This window comes from Heterodontus francisci, chromosome 34 (assembly GCF_036365525.1).
Source record: "Heterodontus francisci isolate sHetFra1 chromosome 34, sHetFra1.hap1, whole genome shotgun sequence".
Classification (NCBI taxonomy): Eukaryota; Metazoa; Chordata; class Chondrichthyes; order Heterodontiformes; family Heterodontidae; genus Heterodontus; species Heterodontus francisci.
In genome coordinates this window covers 24,892,970-24,912,305 of record NC_090404.1, presented here as the reverse complement: position 1 = coordinate 24,912,305, position 19,336 = coordinate 24,892,970, and the positions used below count along the sequence as shown (strand labels likewise).

Sequence of the window (19,336 nt, the reverse complement as noted above, 5' to 3'; positions counted from 1 at the left end):
CCCATGCCTCTGTTGCTCTTGTCTATCTCTTAAGTTCTGGAGGTAGCAGGTTCAGAAGGTGCTGTGGGAAGTGGTTTGGTGAGTTACTGCAATGCATCTTGTATATGGTTCACACTGCTGCCATTGTGCACTGGTGGTGGAGGGAGTGAATGTTTAAGGTGGTGGGTGGGGTGCAGATCAAGTGGGCTGCTTTGTCTTGGATGGTGTCGAGCTTCCTGAGCGTTGTTGGAGCCGCACTCATCCAAATGTAAGAATCGGTTCAGACCTGTATAGGTAAAGAAGTCTCGACACCATTTAAAATCAATTACTTTTTATTTGCGCACTCGCCGGCGGACTTAGTCTGGTACAGCGGTACTGACTCCAACAGAGTCTGTCGGGTCCACCAGAGTAAGTGCCCTCGTGTGACAGATACTATCGTTTATACATTTAGGATTCATGCTATACCTCCTTGTTCAACCAGTCAGTGCGATACAACTCAGCTTCGTGCTATACCTCTTTGTTAAACCATTTATTGAGGTTAACAGCACATTTAGCAGCACATTCTGTTTGTTTTACATACTTATTACTAAGGTTAACAGCCCATCGTGTTCTTAATCTCATTGCACAATCTACCTATGTCTAGTCTATTCTAAAGTCTATTTCCAGTAAGGGGTGCGATTAACTGCCTGCAGCCTGCCGGCGTGACTACACAAATACAGATGCTGAATTCTGCTAATCTATTTCCTTGTCCTACAAAAACAAGCTTTTATTCCTAACTTGGCTAAATTTCCCATCAAGCATAGTGCCATGCCTTTCTGCTCACTTCCACACAGATAAGTGGAGAGTATTCAATCGCATTTCTGAATTTGTCCTGTAAATGGTGGACAGGCTTTGAGGAGTCAGGAGATGAGTTATTTGCCACAGAATTCCCAGCCTCTGATCTGTTCTTGTAGTCACAGTATTTGTATGGCTTGTCCAGTTCAGTTTCAGGTCAGTGGTAACCCCCAGGATGTTGATGGTGGGGATTCAGTGATGGTAATGCCGCTGATTGTCAAGGGAAAATGGTTAGATTCTCTCTTGTTGGAGACGATCATTGCCTGGCACTTGTGTGGTGCAAATATTACTTGGGACTAGGGCATCCAGGAGCAGAATTTAAGAAACCTGGGTTTCAGTATTCTGACAAATACATGGCGAGGAACTGGAGGAATTCTTACTAATGAACTCTCTGGGGTTTTACCTGTCAGCATAGATCTAGGGATAAATGATTCCTGACTGCCTGAACTGTCTTACATTGAACCAAATTTGGAACAAGATAGATTCTGTTTCCAGGAGAATAGGGACAAATATCACCCACAATTGAAGGAGACTAAAGTAGCCATGAGAGAAGCTGAGAGATCTTTGGAAAAGAAGATGGTGCACAGTTCATCAAACCCGATCAGTATATCCTTCCATTCCTTTCTCCCTTATGTACTTATCTAGCTTCCCTTTAACTGTATCTCTGCTATTCACCTCAACTACTCCCTGTGGTAGCGTGTTCCACATTCTTCCCTCTCTTTGGGTAAAGATGTTTCTCCTGAATTCCCTACTAGATTTCTTAGAGACTATCTGATATTTGTCACCACTAGGTTTGGAATTGCCCTCAAGTGGAAAAGCTTTTCTCTATGTCCACCCTGTTTAAACTTTAAATAACCTTAAAACCTCTATCAGATCACCCATCAACCATCTCCTTTATCTGAAGAAAATAGCTCCAGCCTGTCAGCCTTTCCTGATTATAATTATATCCTCTCAGTTCCAGGACCAACCTTGCAATCATTTTGCACCTTATCTGGTGTCTCCATATCCTTTTCATGATATGGAGACCTGAACTGTTCACACTTCTCAAAGTGTGGTCTAACCAAGCTTCAATACAAGTTCAACATAACCACTTGTTTTCAATTCTATCCCTTCTAGAAATGAACTCGAGCCTTTCATTTGCTTCTTTTAGCCTCCTCTGTTGTAAGGAAAATAATCCAATCTTTCCTCATAGCTGCAACTTTCAAGCCCTGGCAACATTCTTGTAAATCTCCTCTGTACTCTCTCCAGAGCAATTATGTCCTTCCGGTAAAGTGGTGACCAGAAATGTACACAATACTCCAGCTGTGGCCTAACCAGCATTTTATACAGTTCCATCACTACATTCCTGCTTTTCTATTCTATACCTCGGCCAATAAAGGAAAGTATTCCATATGCTTTCTTCACTTCACCTGTCCTGCCACCTTCAGGGACCTGTAGACATGTACTAAGGTCCCTTACTTCTTCTACCCCTCTCAATATCCTCCCATTTATTGTGTATTCCCTTGCTTTATTTGCCCTCCCCAAAGGCATTACCTCACACTTATCTGGATTGAATTCCATTTTTCACTTTTCTGCCCACTCAACCAAACCATCGATATCATTCTGCAACCTACAGCTATCCTCCTCACTATCAACTACATGGCCAACTTTTGTGGCATCTGCAAATTTCCCAATCATGCCTCCCACATTTAAGTCCAAATCATTAATTTATACCACAAACTGCAAGGGACCCAACACTGAGTCCTGTGGAATGCCACTGGAAACAGCTTTCCATTCACAAAAGCATCTATCGACTACTACCCCTTTGTTTCCTGTCAGAGCCAATTTTGAATCCAACTTGCATCTGCAGTACTTTGCTTTTGTTCCCTTTACTCTTGTGGGACATTGTTGCTTATTTTGGCTTCTTTTAGATTGAGTTCCCCAGCGTTGAGTCCTCGGCCCAACCTTTTTCAGTTGCTTCAATGGCCTTCCTTCAGTCATAAGGTCAGAAGTGAGGATGCTCGCTGATGATTGCACAATGTTCAGCACCATTTGCGACTCCTCACATACTGAAGCAGTCCGTGTAGAAATGCAGAAAGACCTGGACAATATCCAGGTTTGGGCTGATAAGTGGCTAGTAACATTCGCGCCACACAAGTGCCAGGCAATGACCATCTCCAATAAGAGAGAATCTAACCATCTCCCCTTGACATTCAATGGCGTTACCATTGCTGAATCCCCCACTAGCAACATCCTGAGGGTTACAATTGACCAGAAACTGAACTGGAGTAGCCATATGACACGAAAATATTCAATGAATGGCCTGACACTGGGTAGTTCCGAGGAACAAAGGGACCTTGGCGTGTTTGTCCATAGATCTCTGAAGGCAGAAGGGCAGGTTAATAGGGTGGTGAAAAGGGCATATGGGATACTTGCCTTTATCAATCAAGGCATAGATTACAAAAGCAGGGACGTCATGTTGGAGTTGTACAGAACTTTGGTAAGGCCACAGCTGGAGTATTGTGTGCAGTTCTGGTCACCACATTATAGGACGGATGTGATTGCACTGGAGGGGGTGCAGAGGCGATTCACCAGGATGTTGCCTGGGATGGAACATTTAAGCTATGAAGAGAGGTTGGATAGGCTTGGGTTGTTTTCGCTGGAGCAGAGAAGACTGAGGGGTGACCTGATCGAGGTGTACAAGATTATGAGGGGCATGGACAGGGTGGATAGGGAGCAGCTGTTCCCCTTAGTTGAAGGGTCAGTTACGAGTGACTCAAATTTAAGGTGAGGGGCAGGAGGTTTAAGGGGGATTTGAGGAAGAACTTTTTTACCCAGAGGGTGGTGACGGTCTGGAATGCCCTGCCTGGGAGGGTGATAGAGGCAGGTTGCCTCACATTCTTTAAAAAGTACTTGGATGAGCACTTGGCACGTCATAACGTTCAAGGCTATGGGCCAAGTGCTGGCAAATGGGATTAGGTAGACAGGTGAGGTGTCTTTAATGCATCGGTGCAGACTCGATGGGCTGAAGGGCCTCTTCTGCACTGTATTATTCTGTGATTCTGTGATATAAATACTGTGGCTACAAGAGCAGGTCAGAGGCTGGGAATTCTGTGGCGACTAACTTACCTCCTGACCTCCCAAAGCCTGTCCACCATCGACAAGGCACAAGTCAGGAGTGTGATGGAATACTCTCCACTTGCCTGGATGGGTGCAGCTCCAACAACACTCGAGAAGCTCAACACCATCCAGGACAAAGCAGCCCACTTGATTGGTACCCCATTCACAAACATTCACTCACTCCACCACCGCCGCACAGTGGGAGCAGTGTGTACCAACTACAAGATGCACTGCAGCGATGCACCAAGGCTATTCAGGCAGCACCTTCCAAACCCGCGACCTCTACTACGTAGAAGGACAAGGGCAGCAGATGCATGGGAACACCACGACCTGCAAGTTCCTCTCCAAGCCACACATCATCTTGACTTGGAACTATATCACCGTTCCTTCACTGTCGCTGGGTCAAAATCCTGGAACTCCCTTCCTAACAGCACCATGGATATACCTACTCCACATGGACTGCAGCGGTTCAAGAAGGCAGGTCACCACCACCTTCTCAAGGGCAATTGGGGATGGGCAATAAATGCTGACCTGGCCAGTGACGCCCACATCCCATGAAATGAATAAACAAAATTGGGCCACATGTTTTCGGGGGCAAGAAAGGACTTGCAGGTGATAGGTAAATTGGCCATTGTAAATTGCCCTTAGTGTAGGGATGTAGGGAGGTGATAGGGAATATGGGATTACTGTCTTTTTTTTTCTTCTTTTGGGCCTCCTTATCTCGAGAGACAATGGATACGCGCCTGGAGGTGGTCAGTGGTTTGTGAAGCAGCGCCTGGAGTGGCTATAAAGGCCAATTCTGGAGTGACAGGCTCTTCCACAGGTGCTGCAGAGAAATTTGTTTGTTGGGGCTGTTGCACAGTTGGCTCTCCCCTTGCGCCTCTGTCTTTTTTCCTGCCAACTACTAAGTCTCTTCGACTCGCCACAATTTAGCCCTGTCTTTATGGCTGCCCGCCAGCTCTGGCGAATGCTGGCAACTGACTCCCACGACTTGTGATCAATGTCACACGATTTCATGTCGCGTTTGCAGACGTCTTTATAACGGAGACATGGACGGCCGGTGGGTCTGATACCAGTGGCGAGCTCGCTGTACAATGTGTCTTTGGGGATCCTGCCATCTTCCATGCGGCTCACATGGCCAAGCCATCTCAAGCGCCGCTGACTCAGTAGTGTGTATAAGCTGGGGATGTTGGCCGCTTCAAGGACTTCTGTGTTGGAGATATAGTCCTGCCACCTGATGCCAAGTATTCTCCGAAGGCAGCGAAGATGGAATGAATTGAGACGTCGCTCTTGGCTGGCATACGTTGTCCAGGCCTCGCTGCCGTAGAGCAAGGTACTGAGGACACAGGCCTGATACACTCGGACTTTTGTGTTCCGTGTCAGTGCGCCATTTTCCCACACTCTCTTGGCCAGTCTGAACATAGCAGTGGAAGCCTTACCCATGCGCTTGTTGATTTCTGCATCTAGAGACAGGTTACTGGTGATAGTTGAGCCTAGGTAGGTGAACTCTTGAACCACTTCCAGAGCGTGGTCGCCAATATTGATGGATGGAGCATTTCTGACATCCTGCCCCATGATGTTCGTTTTCTTGAGGCTGATGGTTAGGCCAAATTCATTGCAGGCAGACGCAAACCTGTCGATGAGACTCTGCAGGCATTCTTCAGTGTGAGATGTTAAAGCAGCATCGTCAGCAAAGAGGAGTTCTCTGATGAGGACTTTCCGTACTTTGGACTTCGCTCTTAGACGGGCAAGGTTGAACAACCTGCCCCTTGACCTTGTGTGGAGGAAAATTCCTTCTTCAGAGGATTTGAACGCATGTGAAAGCAGCAGGGAGAAGAAAATCCCAAAAAGTGTGGGTGCGAGAACACAGCCCTGTTTCACACCACTCAGGATAGGAAAGGGCTCTGATGAGGAGCCACCATGTTGAATTGTGCCTTTCATATTGTCATGGAATGAGGTGATGATACTTAGTAGCTTTGGTGGACATCCGATCTTTTCTAGTAGTCTGAAGAGACCACGTCTGCTGACGAGGTCAAAGGCTTTGGTGAGATCAATGAAAGCAATGTAGAGGGGCATCTGTTGTTCACGGCATTTCTCCTGTATCTGACGAAGGGAGAACAGCATGTCAATAGTCGATCTCTCTGCACGAAAGCCACACTGTGCCTCAGGGTAGACGCGCTCGGCCAGCTTCTGGAGCCTGTTCAGAGCGACTCGAGCAAAGACTTTCCCCACTATGCTGAGCAGGGAGATTCCACGGTAGTTGTTGCAGTCACCGCGGTCACCTTTGTTTTTATAGAGGGTGATGATGTTGGCATCGCGCATGTCCTGGGGTACTGCTCCCTCGTCCCAGCACAGGCATAGCAGTTCATGTAGTGCTGAGAGTATAGCAGGCTTGGCACTCTTGATTATTTCAGGGGTAATGCTGTCCTTCCCAGGGGCTTTTCCGCTGGCTAGGGAATCAATGGCATCACTGAGTTCCGATTTGGTTGGCTGTATGTCCAGCTCATCCATGACTGGTAGAGGCTGGGCTGCATTGAGGGCAGTCTCAGTGACAGCATTCTCCCTGGAGTACAGTTCTAGGTAGTGCTCAACCCAGCGGTCCATCTGTTTGCGTTGGTCAGTGATTATGTCCCCCGATTTAGATTTGAGGGGGGTGATCTTCTTGATGGTTGGCCCAAGAGCTCTCTTCATGCCATCATACATTCCTCTGATGTTTCCGGTGTCTGAGGCCAGCTGAATATGACTGCATAGGTGTTGCCAGTAGTCGTTTGCGCAACGCCTAGCTGTTCTTTGTGCAGTACTTCTGGCTGCTTTAAGTGCTGCGGATGTTAAATCGCTGGGGGCTTTCTTGTAGTTCAAAAGTGCAATGCGCTTAGCGGCTATGACAGGTTCCAGCTCTTCATTATGAGATTGAAACCAGTCTGCATTTCTCTTCGCACTTTTGCCGTAGGTGGTCAAAGCTGACTCATAGATGGCGTCTCTGATGTGGGCCCACTTGGTCTCAGCATCCCCTGTGGGAGTGTTTTGAAGGGCTGTTACAAGTGAATTTAGAAATTTTTGTAACAGCTGTGGGAATATGGGATTACTGTAGGGTTAGTATAAATGGGTGGTTGTTGGTCGGCACAGACTAGGTGGGCCAAAGAGCCTGTTTCAGTGCTGTATCTCTAAATAAATAAATAAGTGTTCCATGGAATCTCGAATTGTCTGTTCAGTATTTCAGTTCTATACTTACAGTGATGGCTTTTGTAAACTTCTTTTCTAGGGTGTTAGAAGGGGAGGATTTGCAGAAAGGAAACTTAAACCAAGCATCAGATCAAGTTTTGACTGAGTCACGTGATTCGTCTGGCCCTCAATATTGTCGGTCTTTGAATGTGGAAGGAAAAAGGTTTGTCTGTTCTGTCTGTGGGAAAAGATTTCAAATGTTAATGTGACTGGAAAAACACTGCGATACTCAATGTCCTGATGAGACCTGAAGTAAGCAATGGAGATGAGGAGGAATTTCTTCTCTGAGGGTTGTTAGTGTTTGGAATTCTCTATCCCAGAGAGCAGTGGAGGCTGGGACATTGAATATATTCAAGGCTGAGCTGGACAGATTTTTGATTGACAAGGGAGTTATGGGTTACGGGGAGCTGACAGGAAAGTGGAGTTAAGGCCACAACCAGATCAGTCATGATCTCATTGAATGATAGATCAGGCTTGAGGGGCCGAATAGCCTACTCCTGTTCCTATTTGTTAGCTTTTTATTTTCTTATGACCAAACTTGGAGTACTCTGTTCAGTTCTGGGTGAAATTACAAGGAGACATTACACTAATGAGTCCGAGAGTCATTATCGCACAGAAGGCGGCTTTTAGCCCCTTTATTCTATAGCCAGCTCTATAGAGAAATCCAGTCAGTCCCATTCCCCCACTCTGTCCCCATGGCCCCGCTGGTTTATTTCCAAGTGCCCATCCAATTTCCTTTTGACATCATTCATTGTCTCCGCTTCCAACACCCTCGTTGGCAGTGAGTTCCAGGTCATTATCAGTCATTGTGGGTAAAAGTTCTTCCTCACATCCCTCCTGTATCTCTTACCTAAAACCTTAATCCGTGTTCCCTAGTTCTTGTACCATCAACTAACGGGAACATGTTTTATTTTTCTACCTTATCTAAATGTGTCATAATTTTGACCATCTCCATCAGATCTCTCCTCAATCTTCTTTCCTCCAAGGAGAACAGCCACAGCTTCTCCAACTTGAAATCCCTCATCTCTGGAACCATTCTGGTAAATCTCTGCATCCTCTCAAGGACATGCACATCCTTCCTAAAGTGTGGTGACCAGAACTGGATGCAATAATCTAGTTGGGCCGAACATAAGATTTATAAAAGTTCAACATAACTTCCCTGTTTTTGTTCTCAATACCTTTATTCATGAAGCCCAAGATCCTATACACTTCGCTAACTACTTTGTCAAAAAGTCCTGCCACCTTCATGTATCTAGGCACATGAGCACCCAGGTTCCTCTGTCCCTGCACACTCTTGAGAACTGTACTATTAAGGGTATATTGCGTCTCCCTATCCCTTCTGCCAAAATGCATCACTCATTATGAGGGTTGTATTCCCTGGAATTTAGAAGATTAAGGGGTGATTTAATGGAAATGTTCAGGATGTTAATTGGAACCGATAGGGTAGATAGAGAGAAACTATTTCCATTGTTTGGGGAATCTAGTACTTGGGGGCATATTGTAAATCTTAGAGCCAGACCTTTCAGAAGTGAAGTTTGGAAACTCTTCCACACACAAAGGGTGGTAGGAGTTTGGGACTCTCTTCCACAAACAGCAGTTGATGCGAGATCAATGTTAATGTTAAATCTGACATCGATAGATCTTTGTTAACCAAAGGTATTAATGGATATGGGACAAAGGTGGGTTTATAGTGTTAGATCACAGATCAGCCATGATCTCATTGCCTGGTGGAACAGGCTCGAGGGGCTAAATGGCCAACTCCTAGAATCAGAGAAACTTACAGCACAGAAGGAGGCCATTCAACCCTTTGTGCTTGTGTTGGCTCTTTGAAAGAACAGTCATGCTTAGTCCCACACACCCACTTGTTGTTTGTAAGCCTGTAAGTCCCTCATTCTCAAATACCTGTCAACCCCCTTTTAAAATGACTGATCGAATCAGGTTCCACCACCATTTCAGGTGGAGCGTTCCAGATCCCGACAACTCTCTGTTGGTGCAGAAACTGTTGAGTCCGGAAGGTTGTGAAGTGCCTCATTGAAAGATGAGCTGCTGTTCCTCGAGTTCCCATTGAGCTTCATTGGAACAGTGCAGGAGGCCGAGGACAGAGAGGTCAGAGTGGGAGTGGGATGGAGAATTAAAATGGGAAGTGACTGGAAATTCAGGGACATGCTTGCAGACTGAACAGAGGTGTTCCACAAAGTTATCACTCAATCTGTGTTCAGTTTTCCCAATATAGAACAGCCCATATCGTGAGCAGTGAATATAATATAGTAAATTACAAGAAGTACAAGTTAATCACTGTTTGGTTTCATCCCACAAAACCTTGAGAATAGCCCAAAGGTAGATACTTTCTTTGAAGATTAAATGTTACAATGTAAAGCAAATCAATTGCCAGAATATTAAACTCCACTCCAGCTATAAAGAATATTAACATCAGATATAAACCCCACTGTCAGAATGAACATGGTTCAGTTCTGGATGTGATTAACAGCAGCAAGAACAGCAGAATACAACTCCTGCAGTCACTTGTGAACTTGCTGGTGTGTTAGCAGGTAGGATGACTGAGTGAATCCCTTCCCACACACTGAGCAGGTGAATGGCCTCTTCCCAGTGTGAACTCACTGGTGTGTCGGGCGATCTGGGGTGTCAATCAAATAATTTACTTTACCAATTCTCTTGACCACTTTATATGGACCACTGAACCGTGCTTTCAGCAGCTCACCCTGTAAAGGCAGTAATACTAACACCTCATCCCCTGGTTGAAATGTTCAGGTCTTGGCATGCTTGTCTGTCCATTTCTTCATAGTTATTTGGGAAGTTTAAAATCTAGCACAGAAGATTCATCCCTCAGTTCCAAAAACCTTTCTTTCGTTAGTTTTAGAGAACCTCTTATCTCATGTCTGTAAACTAATTCAAAAGGACTAAAACTCGTAGATTCATTGGGTGAATCCCTAGTGGCAAACACAAGAAATTCTAGCCCTTTATCCCGATCATGGGGATATTCATGACCGTATGCCCTGATCATCATTTTGAGGGTCTGATGGTATCTTTCTAAAGCTCCTTGTGTCTGTGGGTGGTATGCTGAAGACATTAATTGTGTTATAGCCAAATTATCCATAACTTCCTGAAGTTTTAGACATAAAATTAGAAGCTTGATCCGACTGAATCTCAATCAATTATCCATATTTAATGAATTAGAATTAGAACATTACAGCGCAGTACAGGCCCTTCGGCCCTCGATGTTGCGCCGACCTGTGAAACCATCTGACCTACACTATTCCATTTTCATCCATATGTCTATCCAATGACCACTTAAATTGCCCTTAAAGTTGGCGAATCTACTACTGTTGCAGGCAGGGCGTTCCACGCCCTTACTACTCTCTGAGTAAAGAAACTACCTCTCACATCTGTCCTATATCTATCACCCCTCAACTTGAAGCTATGTCCCCTCGTGTTTGCCATCACCATCCGAGGAAAAAGACGCTCACTATCCACCCTATCTAACTCTCTGATTATCTTATATGTCTCTATTAAGTCACCTCTCCTCCTCCTTCTCTCCAACGAAAACAACCTCAAGTCCCTCAGCCTTTCCTCGTAAGACCTTCCCTCCATACCAGGCAACATCCTAGTAAATCTCCTCTGCACCCTTTCCATAGCTTCCACATCCTTCCTATAATGCGGTGACCAGAACTGCACGCAATACTCCAGGTGCGGTCTCACCAGAGTTCTGTACAGCTGCAGCATGACCTCGTGGCTCCGAAACTCGATCCCCCTACTAATAAAAGCTAACACACCATATGCCTTCTTAACAGCCCTATTAACCTGGGTAGCAACCTTCAGGGATTTATGCACCTGGACACCAAGATCTCTCTGCTCATCTACACTACCAAGAATCTTCCCATTAGCCCAGTACTCTGCATTCCTGTTACTCCTTCCAAAGTGAATCACCTCACACTTTTCCGCATTAAACTCCATTTGTCATCTCTCAGCCCAGCTCTGTAGCCTATCTATGTCCCTCTGTACCCTACAACATCCTTCGGCACTATCCACAACTCCACCGACCTTCGTGTCATCCGCAAATTTACTAACCCACCCTTCTACACCCTCTTCCAGGTCATTTATAAAAATGACAAACAGCAGTGGCCCCAAAACAGATCCTTGCGGTACACCACTAGTAACTAAACTCCAGGATGAACATTTGCCATCAACCACCACCCTCTGTCTTCTTTCAGCTAGCCAATTTCTGATCCAAAGCTCTAAATCACCTTCAACCCCATACTTCCGTATTTTCTGCAATAGCCTACCGTGGGGAACCTTATCAAACGCCTTACTGAAATCCATATACACCACATCCACTGCTTTACCCTCATCCACCTGTTTGGTCACCTTCTCGAAAAACTCAATAAGGTTTGTGAGGCACGAACTACCCGTCACAAAACCGTGCTGACTATCTCTAATGTACTTATTCTTTTCAAGATGATTATAAATCCTGTCTCTTATAACCTTTTCCAACATTTTACCCACAACCGAAGTAAGGCTCACAGGTCTATAATTACCAGGGCTGTCTCTACTCCCCTTCTTGAACAAGGGGACAACATTTGCTATCCTCCAGTCTTCCGGCACTATTCCTGTCGACAATGACGACATAAAGATCAAGGACAAAGGCTCTGCAATCTCCTCCCTAGCTTCCCAGAGAATCCTAGGATAAATCCCATCTGGCCCAGGGGACTTATCTATTTTCACACTTTCCAAAATTGATAACACCTCCTCCTTGTGAACCTCAATCCCATCTAGCCTAGTAGCCTGAATCTCAGTATTCTCAACAACATTTTCTTTCTCCACTGTAAATACTGACGCAAAATATTCATTTAACACTTCCCCTATCTCCTCTGATTCCACACACAACTTCCCACTACTATCCTTGATTGGCCCTAATCTAACTCTAGTCATTCTTTTATTCCTGATATACCTATAGAAAGCCTTAGGGTTTTCCCTGATCCTATCCACCAATGACTTCTCGTGTCCTCTCCTTGCTCTTCTTAGCTCTCCCTTTAGATCCTTCCTGGCTAGCTTGTAGCTCTCAAGCGCCCTAACTGAGCCTTCACGTCTCATCCTAACATAAGCCTTCTTCTTCCTCTTGACAAGCGCTTCAACTTCTTTAGTAAACCACGGCTCCCTCGCTCGACAACTTCCTCCCTGCCTCACAGGTACATACTTATCAAGGACACGCAGTAGCTGCTCCTTCAATAAGCTCCACATTTCGATTGTGCCCATCCCCTGCAGTTTCCTTCCCCATCCTACGCATCCTAAATCTTGCCTAATTGCATCATAATTTCCTTTCCCCCAGCTATAATTCTTGCCCTGCGGTATATACCTGTCCCTGCCCATCGCTAAGGTAAACCTAACCGAATTGTGATCACTATCACCAAAGTGCTCACCTACATCTAAATCTAACACCTGGCCGGGTTCATTTCCCAGTACCAAATCCAATGTGGCATCGCCCCTGGTTGGCCTGTCCACATACTGTGTCAGAAAACCCTCCTGCACACACTGGACAAAAACTGACCCATCTAAAGTACTCGAACTATAGTATTTCCAGTCGATATTTGGAAAGTTAAAGTCCCCCATAACAACTACTCTGTTACTCTTGCCCCTGTCGAGAATCATCTTCGCTATCCTTTCCTCTACATCTCTGGAACTATTCGGAGGTCTATAAAAGACTCCCAACAGGGTAACCTCACCTCTCCTGTTTCTAACCTCGGCCCATACTACCTCAGTAGACGAGTCCTCAAACGTCCTTTCTGTCGCTGTAATACTCTCCTTGATTAACAATGCCACACCCCCACCTCTTTTACCATCTTCTCTGTTCTTACTGAAACATCTAAATCCCGGAATCTGCAACATCCATTCCTGCCCCTGCTCTACCCATGTCTCCGAAATGGCCACTACATCGAGATCCCAGGTACCAACCCATGCTGCAAGCTCACCCACCTTATTCCGGATGCTCCTGGCGTTGAAGTAGACACACTTTAAACCAGGTTCTTGCTTGCCAGTGCCCTCTTGCGTCCTTGTAACCATATCCCTGACCTCACTACTCTCAACATCCTGTACACTGGCACTACAATTTAGGTTCCCATTCCCCTGCTGAATTAGTTTAAACCCCCCCGAAGAGCACTAGCAAATCTCCCCCCCAGGATATTGGTACCCCTCTGGTTCAGGTGAAGACCATCCTGTTTGTAGAGGTCCCACCTACCCCAGAAAGAGCCCCAATTATCCAGGAAACCAAAACCCTCCCTCCTGCACCATCCCTGCAGCCACGTGTTCAACTCCTCTCTCTCCCTATTCCTCGCTTCGCTATCACGTGGCACGGGCAACAACCCAGAGATAACAACTCTGTTTGTTCTCGCTCTAAGCTTCCACCCTAGCTCCCTGAATTTCTGTCTTAAATCCCCATCTCTCTTCCTACCTATGTCGTTGGTGCCTATGTGGACCACGACTTGGGGCTGCTCCCCCTCCCCCTTAAGGATCCCAAAAACACGATCTGAGACATCACGAACCCTGGCACCTGGGAGGCAACATACCAACCGTGAGTCTCTCTCGTTCCCACAGAACCTCCTATCTGTTCCCCTAACTATGGAGTCCCCAATGACTAATGTTCTGCTCCTCTTCCCCCTTCCCTTCTGAGCAACAGGGACAGACTCTGTGCCAGATACCTGTACCCCATTGCTTACCCCTGGTAAGTCGTCCCCCGCAACAGTATCCAAAACGGTATACCTGTTGTTGAGGGAAACGGGTTAACTTCTCTCCCACTACCTGAGCAGAAATCGTTCTTTAGGGAATGGCCTCTGGGAACCAAGTAGCCATATTCATGATAGTGAGTATATATTGATGTCCCTACTTTTGTTTTCCAAGGACTGCTATAGGAATTAGAGGTGCTGGTTTTATGCAGGTTGTGCTTTTCCCACATTCTGGCACGTATGGCATGTTTTGCAAAATGACACCACATCCTTGGAAAGACCTGGCTAGTAAAAATGTTGGCTTATATCTGCTTTGGTCATCCGGATTCCCATGTGTCCCACTATTGGAATTTCTAGTGCTAAGCTTAATAGTTCCCGGCGATGCTTTGATGATACCACTATCTGATGAACAACCGTCCATTCTTCATCCACAGGTCTGTGAGGAGGTCTCCACTTCCTCATCAGAATCCCATTTAATATTATAGCCTTCTGGAACTCCTTTTGCCTCAGCTCCTGTTAGAGCTGATTGTGTCACTTTATTTAACACTGGATCAGCTTGCTGAGTCGTGATCAGAGAAGACTTATTAAATATTTCCTTTGGATTATCCAAATCCCCAAAGAAAGTTTCAGATCTTTGGCTATCTGTCTGTGATTCCAATTTTACCTACGATGATGGAACTTGTTTAGCCATTGCTCGGGTTACTACACATGAAGGAAAAGTTCCTGGAACCTTTTCCTGTAACTGTTCTGTCTCTTTAACTTCACTTGTTTTTTCCGTGACTACTGGAGAAGCCACTACTTTCGCTGCAGCCAAATCATTCCCCAGAAATAAGTCAACTCCGTCTACTGGAAAACTATGGATAACTCCTACAGTTACCACTCCAGACATTAATTCACACTCTAGATGCACCTGATGCAAAGGTATGAGTATATACTCCCTGTCAATACCATTCACTAAAACCTTGGCATTCAGTGCGTTTTCTGGTGGAAATGTTCTGCCTTCCAGCAGCAAAAGAGTTTGGGTAGCTCCTGTATCCCTACATATAACTTCAGGTTTACCTCCCTCACTTGAGGAATAAGGAGTTACTTTTCCTTTTGACAATAATTCCTATTACTCTCAGGTATCTTATTCACAACCTCTGCACTCACATTGGTTTTTGTGCTTGGCCTTATAGCTGCAGTCAGAGCTATAGCCTGATTTGCTGTACTCTTGGTATCTACACTGCACTGGCTTTGTGTATCCCAATAAGTCCCATGGGTTTACCCTGCAATTTCCAGCATTCTGCACAAAGATGTCCCACCTGGTGACAATGGCAACACTTAGGCATTCAGACCTCAGTTCCACCCTCAGCTTCTTTCTTTCTGGCCTCAGGATGAGATCCCAGGCCGTTCCCAGCAATCCCTTCTTGTCCCCGGCTATTTGCCTTCCTTTCACTCTCCCACTTTCTGTCCTCAGGTTTGTGAGGGTGATGGGTTAAGGGTTTGGACCTATACACAAGCACAAAACCATCAGCAATTTCTGCTGCTTGTCTGGCTGTTCAAACCTTCTGGTTCTCTACGGGGGTTCTTACTAACGGAGGGAGTGAATTCTTAAATTCTTCTAGGAGAATTCTTTCCCTAAGGTTCTCATACATAGCCTCCATTTTTACTGCCCATATACAACAATCAAAATTAATTTGCTTTACCCTCTCAAATTCTCTCTCAGTCTGCCCAGACAAAACACTGGAGGTTCCAAAATTTCTGTCGGTAAACTTCAGGGACTAACTCATACACAGTTAGAATAGCCTTTTTTGCCATCTCATGTGCAGAAACCTCCTCAGAAAGCATGGCATAAACTTCATGAGCTCTGTCCATCAATCTGCTTTGCATAAGCATTGTCCAGCTTTCCTTTGGCCACTTCATCTGTTTGTCCATCTTTTCAAAAAATAAAGTGAAAAGTGCCTCTACGTCCCTTTCCTCAAACCTCGGAACAGCTTGCACAAATTTAAACAGCTCTCCACTGGGTCCTGGGCTGGTCAGATCTTTCCTCACCAGTATTTTCCTTGGAGTCAAGACCACCCCTTTATCTTAGTTCCAGCTTTTTAAATTCGAATTCCCTTCCTTCTCCTCTTTCCAGCTGCTCTGCTTGCTCCATTTGAAATTGTAGGTCAAATATTTCATTTCCAATTGCAACTGAATTTTAGTTAATTCAACTCAACTACCATCTAGTTTGCCGCCACCTTCCAATTGAAATGTTGGGCTATTACTGCAATTATGTCTGTTTTCTTAGCCCCTGGTTTTAACTCTAACAGTTCTGCCAAATCCTTTAGTTTCACCTGGGTTAAGTGTCTCAAATCACTCAGGGATACATCCTCCTTCCCCAGAAAGGTTGCAGCAACTGTTAAAGACATTCTGATAGAGTAACCTATTATATTGCACAAGGAAATCTGTTTTTTTTATAATTATTTTTCTTTTATTATTACCCCACTTAAAATTGTACATTGTTGGTGTTGGTTTATCCCGGCAAGAGAGCCCCCAGTTATATATGTTATGACTGAGGCGGGAGGAGTGCACTGTTTATTCTAGTCCCACTTCTCCACAGGTCACAACATATATTTTAAATTTTTCCACTTACCGATACAGTCAATCATAGATTTTATTTTTTCCCAGAATATAACACACTAATGAGGTTGCTTTAATGAACAACAATTATCAGTTTATTATAAATCAAGTCTTAGCCAGTTATGAAGTAAAGCATAAACACACAGATTGAAATATTAAAGTCCCCTTTTTTACCTTAGCCCATCTCACACACACTCACATACACACACATACATACAGCGGTTCACTGGAAAAATTAAAGGGATTTTAGTTCAGAGCTCTGTTACAGACAAAAAAAAAACTTGGGCTGATTACCTGCTTATTTTTGAAGAAAACAGCAGATCAGATATGTTGTTCCAAAACTGACATACAGTCTAACTTCCGAGTACACGTAGACGGGTCACTGAGATTTGTTAGAACATTTCTTTTCAGGCGGCGTTGAGAAGTGAATTTAGCAGACTTTTCTTCAAAGACAGGGGACGAGATGAATTGACACAGTGGATTTCTCAGGGTCTTTTAGAGGTGCTGGAAAGCGAGCTGGGTTGTGGTCTTGTCTCCTTCCTACACTTCTTCAGCAGCAGGCTCACTTTATCAGCCGTCTGCTCCAGAAGGTATAAAACACTGACACGACAACCAAAAGCTTGCGAGTTTTCTGCTCTCTCAGGTGCGCTTCTGCCCCTGGGCTTGTCCTATCAGGGTGCGTGACTGACTTCTCTGCCGACATCTTCCCCTGTTACCAGAGTTTTTGTTCTACTTTCAACTTGCATCATGTAACAAGCAGTAAACATTGTTGCCCAACTAGTTCTTTCAGTGCCCTCTTGGGGAATAAAACTGGTCCAACATTTCTTCAGCTTGACAATGAATTCCTCAAAAAATATTTTAACAAAAAAAAAGCACTTTCATAAGACTGAGTTCAGTTCTCCAGCACCTGTGTGCAGAATGAGAATAAAATCAATGAGTCAATGATTTTCTCTCCAGGTCACTGGGACCCTGAAGCTCCGCCCACTCTCTGTTCTGGTCTGACAAATTACCAGATTCATTCAGCTCAATTTCACAACCAGTCTTTGTGTCATTTGTGGGTTCTCTCTCACTCCCTTTTTTCTGTTTTAAATTCATTTTTACAGGGTAAGAAGGAAAGGATTTGTGGATGGGAAAATCAAACAAAACATCACGTCAAGATCTGACGGAGCCATTCCGTTCGTCAGGATCTGAACATCATTGGCCTTTGAACATGGAAGCAAAAACCCTTGTTCACAATGGGGAGAAACCATACACGTGTTCCGTGTGTGGACGAGGCTTCAGCCCATCAGCTGGCTGTCAAAACACAAGAGCAGTCACACTGGGGAGAAGCCATGGAAATGTCTGAACTGGAAACTCACCCACACAGTGCCACTGGAGAGAGGTCGTTCACCTGCTCTGACTGTGGTAAGGGATTCACTCAGTCATTCTCCCTGCTGACACACCAGCGAGTTCACACTGATGAGAGACCTTTTAAATGTCCAGGCTCTGGGAATTGCTATAAAAGTTCCGCTGAGCTGATGATTCATCAATGTTTTCACACTGATGAGAGACCATTCAGGTGCTCTCTCTGTGGGACTGGGTTTAGGCGACCAAGCCAACTCAATGTACACTGGGGAGAGGCCATTCACCTGCTTCATGTGGGAAGGGATTCATGCATTTATCCAACCTTCTGACACACCAGTGAGTCCACGGATGATTACAGGGGTTGGATTCTGCTGTTGCTGCTGTAAATCACACCCAGGACTGAACTATGTTCATTCTGACAGTTGGGGTTTATTTCTGATGTCAGTTGCCCCTCTTGGACTGAGCGTGTGCCCCACAGCATCTCTCATTCATGTGTGACTAGACCATCATGTCTGCAAACCTCGTTTTCAATTTAAATCCACTCAGTAAATGTACTGAACAAAAGATGAACAATAAACAGATCACAGGCCAATCCTGCAGCTCTATATTGACAGGAGAAAGTCTGTTCTTTAGTTCGAGAACGAGGCTGTTTAAGTTCTGAATGTTTGTAAGCACCAGCAGACTTGAGCTGTTTGATAGACAGGCTGTTCACAGCTGTTAACATGTCAGATATTGAAGGAATTACTCTGAAAATAAACTCACCAATTTATAACCTCAGACTCCGGTCCCTGCTGTAATTAATACTCAGCATCCATTAGTGCTGATTTACAGTCAATCACTGAATAGCCTGGTTAATCTTTGTTACTTGTTTTGTGAAATCTTCTTTGGCCTCCTTAACTCGAGAGACAATGGGTAAGTACCTAGAGGTGCTCAGTGGTTTGTGGAGCAGCGCCTGGAGTGGCTATAAAGGCCAATTCTAGAGTGACAGACTCTTGCACAGGTGCTGCAGATAAAATTGGTTGTTGAGGCTGTTACACAGTTGGCTCTCCCCTTGCATTTCTGTCTTTTTTCCTGCCAACTGCTAAGTCTCTTCGACTCGCCACTCTTTAGCCCCGCCTTTATGGCTGCCCGCCAGCTCTAGCGATCTCTGGCAACTGACTCCCACGACTTGTGATCAATGTCACAGGATTTCATGTCGCGTTTGCAGACGTCTTTATAGCGGAGACATGGACGGCCGGTGGGTCTGGTACCAGTGACGAGCTCGCTGTACAATGTGTCCTTGGGGATCCTGCCATCTTCCATGCGGCTCACATGGCCAAGCCATCTCAAGCGCTGCTGGCTCAGTAGGGTGTATAAGCTGGGGATGTTGGCCACCTCGAGGACTTCTGTGTTGGAGATACGGTCCTGCCACCTGATGCCAAGGATTCTCCGGAGGCAGCGAAGATGGAATGAGTTGAGATGTCGCTCTTGGCTAACATACGTTGTCCAGGCGTCGCAGCCGTGGGAGCTGCTGGAGAACAGTC

The 19,336-nt window shown here is 45.3% G+C and overlaps 1 protein-coding gene across 1 annotated transcript in view; it reads right to left on the bottom strand.

Annotated features, from left to right (window-relative positions):
• Positions 1-19,336, bottom strand: part of LOC137349234 (zinc finger protein 850-like) — a 77,732-nt gene that overhangs the window by 26,240 nt on the left and 32,156 nt on the right. The window lies entirely within an intron of this gene.